Below are 4,476 nucleotides of genomic sequence, written 5' to 3'. Positions count from 1 at the left end.
TGACATAGGTGGCGCTGGGGTGTTGAGTTTTGTAATGTGCACTTCAGAATTATGCTCATGCTCCTTCCTGGTAGGGGGTTCAACCGGGACTGCCTCTAGCTGACTTCGAAGTTCTTTGAAGACATACAAAGCCCTGTCATATGCACAATCAGACTTGGTGCCAAGCCTAACATTTGCTAGTGCTTCAGTAAGAAGAGTATGGTGCCGATACAAGTCCACAGGGGCGTCGGTGCCATCATTTAAGACATCATGTCTATCATAGGGCAGGTCTTGTTTGGCATGTCTGGTATACCTTCTCATGACATACTTGCTGGGGATTCTCTCAATCTGAAGATGTGTGAAAGCCCTAATGATGTGCGGACAGAATAGACCTAAAAAGAATGGAGCATCAGACGCTAAGTGGAAAGGTCAATGTAAGTTGCAGTATGCTCCAATTTAATCATTGGTATATATAACTTACCAGTATGTTCCCATCTATGACACTCACAAGAAAACAATCCATTTTGTTCGTCACAAACCACCCGGAAATCATGCTGGGACCATGAAAATTCCTTGGAACATTTACCGTGTGTGACTAGATACACCAAATCATCCTCTGAGGATTTGCTGATACGAAAAGCAGTGCTTTTAAAGTACGCTTCCTTGAACTCCTTGTATACCATTGGGGTATATAACCTGCTGAGTTGTTCATCAAAAGGAAAATTGGATGCTCGTTGTACAGAAGCCTGTTGAAGAAAGATAATCATGAAGTAAAGATGTGTAGAACCCAACATTTATATAGAAAAAATGTAAAAGATGGATTGACAAAGTACCTGTGATGCGTGTGTGAGTTTAGACTCGGCGTGCTTCCTATCCTGAAGAACACGGTACATCTGACGAGCAAATCTATGCAGGGCAGTGGTATGGTCAACAAAATTAATTTTTACTAGCCTATTCATGCTCTCGCTTCTTTGAGTTGACGTCATCTTTCCACAATATATGTCTTTAAAGTAAGGGGCTATCCAGTCTCTGCGGTTCTCATAAAGGGCAGCAAGGGTGACATTCCCGTGAAGATCATAAGTTGTTAGCATTTCATCCCAAGCTTGCTCGAATTCTTTAGGTGTTAGGGGGTGATTTATCACTGAGAGCATCCATTCCTTCAGGCCTTGTCGACTCGCATACAAGATGTTCAACTGGTCCTTATACTTTTTTAAGACATGCCACCTACAGAGTCTATGAGCAGTCCTAGGGTACACAAATTTAATTGCATTTGCCATAGCATGGTCTTCGTCTGGATAAACAGTAAGTCGAAAGTATGTCGGTGAAATAAAGCATACATAAATCATGAGCACATGTATAAAAACAAGAAGTACCTGTTAAAATGCAACGCGGTTCGTGGCCCTCCATACATTTCTTGAATGTATTGAAAAGCCAGACGAATGAGTCCTCCGACTCATCACGAAGTAAGGCAAAACCAAAAATAGTGCTCTGCAGGTGATGGTTAGCACCAACAAACATTGCCAGTGGCATATTGTACCTGTTGGTCTTGAAGGTGGTGTCGAACGTAACAACATCACCGAAATCACTATAGTTCGCACGGCAACTAGCATGGCTCCAGAAAATATTTTTCGGAAGACCATCAGCATCATACATTATGTCGTGATAAAACTTTCCATTGTGTGCATGGAATGCATTGAAAAATTCCATCATCTTGTTTCCATCATCAGTTTTCTCATGTTAGCCGCCTTCCTATAAATTCAAAAACATGTATAAGCTAGACTACAGGAAACCTATTAGACTGATATAAAAAACAATGAGTAACACGGGTACCTATTCTCCAAGTCCCTGTCCGGAAAAGGAATATTATCTCGGCTACCATGCATGTCTGAGAGCAAATTGATCATAGACTTGTGTTTTACTTTTGCGGCTTGCAAATGATCGACGAACAACATTAATGAAGGATCAAAGTTTTTGTGTACCCTCATAAACTTAAGTTGGGAGGGCGTGGATACAAGAGGATGGTTGTGTTCTTGAACTAGCCTCTCAATTTGAAAAGATCCATCTTTCAGATTTTTCCTTAGCTTGACAAAGGCTCGACAGCCTGTTCTCTTCGACATCTTTGCTCGCTTGCGTTCTTCGTCGTGATTTGGTAGGGGTGCATGCCCTTCACGGGAACAGCAAAACTCACGCACCGTCTTTTTTGTGCGACTCTTGCGAACATCAAATCCAGCATGACTTGCGTAGCGGACATAAAATTCGTAAACTTCTTTCTCGTCAGCAAAGCATTGCAGCAGTTTAGGAACGATGTCTTCGGAAATATCTTCACGCTGCGTATAGAAACGAAATTGGAAATAGGAACACCAAGTTCAAAGAGGGAAAATGTACAAGATTAAACTGAATCGGAACTTACCGGACTGTAGGTTTGGGTTTTATCAGGGGTGACCATGTCACCCGGTTGGAGTCCTGGCGGTGGGGTGAGGACGGAAGTGTGCATCCGTGGATCTCGTACAGATGGTGGACTGCAGGGGACAGATGATGATGAAGATGATGCACCGGCGGTGTTCTTCCATGATGTTGGCGTAGAAGTTGCTGGAGCTCCTTGCGAGAAATTGAATGTCACAGGAGAGGGATCCATTACGAGAGATATCTTGCCTTCATCAGGAAATCATGGAAGAAGCTTCGGAAGATGAGATGGAGATGGAGTATGGATGGGGGTGTTCAGCGATTACAGAGCAGTTAGTACGCACACATCCGCAAGGACGGGGTGGGGGGGTTAAGGAAATGATGGCGTGTTGGTGGTGGTAAGTGGGGTATGAGAAAGTAAGGAGTCGTGGTAAGACTCTTACTGTTATTTGCTTTACGGTTACTATACAGTAACCATTACTATTGGGTTATAATATGTGACAACGTCGGCCGTCTGCAATAGAAACATTTGATGGGATTTACTGGAGTAACAGGTTGTTTTTACCATATATACTGTCTAATGGCAAGAGGCCCCAATTCTTGCGGATAGTAAGCGCATTACTACAGTTGCGAATTGCTATAACCATAGATTTATTTAATGTATTTACGACCCCAGACCACAAGAGAAACATGTGAGGATTACGTTGACCAAAAAAAGCAATCACAAAACTTATGTAGGTATATTGGAATCTCGGGCGAATCAGCAATGGTAACAACATCAAACAATTTATAGAAAACACGGTGAAGTATCATCTGCAGAACTTGCACTGGTAATATAGAAAGGAAAGCAAATACTACATTAATTAAAGTCTCTCGGACATTTAGAGCGGTACATCATATCAAGGGATTACTAAAACATGGGAGAGGCAACTAACAAAGAAAGGAAATAAAATACTTCATCAATGAAGTGTCTCCGCATTTCGAGTGGTACATCATATCAAGCTAGGTAGTAAAACATGAGAAAAGTAAAAAACAGGAGCGGCAATGGCAAAAGCAAGGGACAGCTTCATCTGTCTAGCAATTTTGATGGTTTGTGCCTTGGCATTGTCTGCAGCATCGAAGGCCACCTTCAGATCAAGATGCCACTGGTTCTGGTTAACGTAATTGTCCAGAATATCTTCCCAAATAAAGATGTTGCAGGCTGCAGCCGATGGATCCTGCAAGCACAAGGATGTAAAAACCCGAGGTGACGTGAAGCATGGAAATACATCAAAGAAATGAGAATAGGAGCGCTTACATCCCAATAGGGGCACTGGTAGAAGAACCTCCCCTCGTTAGCTCCAACGATTTGCACGAGCCTCTGGGCGTGTGTGCCACAGGCGCAGTATAGCCGTGGCATGGCGGATGGCTTGCGAGGAGGCCTAATGGCTGAAGGAGGCATGGCTTGCATGCACTTGGGAGCTCTGATGAAACTGGGAGGTGTAGGAGATTTCAGTGCGCAGGAGAAACATATTTATATAGTGCTGCGGCAAGATTAGTGGGGAGGTGGGGGCGGGAAAGGCGCATGTATTGCGGCCACGATTTCTTCCCTAATCTATTGCCGGCACGATTGAATGGAGGGAATAAGTACTGCGTAAAATGAAGGGAATTACTATTATTGTTTCAGTGTGTTACCATATAAGGATAGTTCGTAAGAATCTACGGTCGATTTACCATATATGGTGCATGGTGTTACTATAAAAAAATTGATCACATCGGTGACAGGAAAACAAAAAGAAAAATGTATGTGTAATGAAAATGTAGCCTTGACATATCGTAGGCTGCATTGTATGATTTGGTCAAAGATTTGCAGGAAAATTTACATATTTAAAAATATGAAAAATATTTAAACATAGAGTGACACGTTCAAAGAGCTGGTAGGAAATTGGCATGCCTTCTGGTACAAGGTTGTGCCTACTTGCAGTGAATGGAAATAAGTTCTGGTGATTTAACCTGTAATTGTAAATAATACTCCCTCTGTCCCAAACTAAGTGTCTGAAACTCTAGTACAAAGTTGAGGCACTTATTTCGAGACGGAGGGAGTATTAGGTAGTA

Source organism: Triticum dicoccoides, chromosome 5B, assembly GCF_002162155.2.
Source record: "Triticum dicoccoides isolate Atlit2015 ecotype Zavitan chromosome 5B, WEW_v2.0, whole genome shotgun sequence".
Lineage (NCBI taxonomy): Eukaryota > Viridiplantae > Streptophyta > Magnoliopsida > Poales > Poaceae > Triticum > Triticum dicoccoides.
This window is presented reverse-complemented; position numbering follows the sequence as displayed.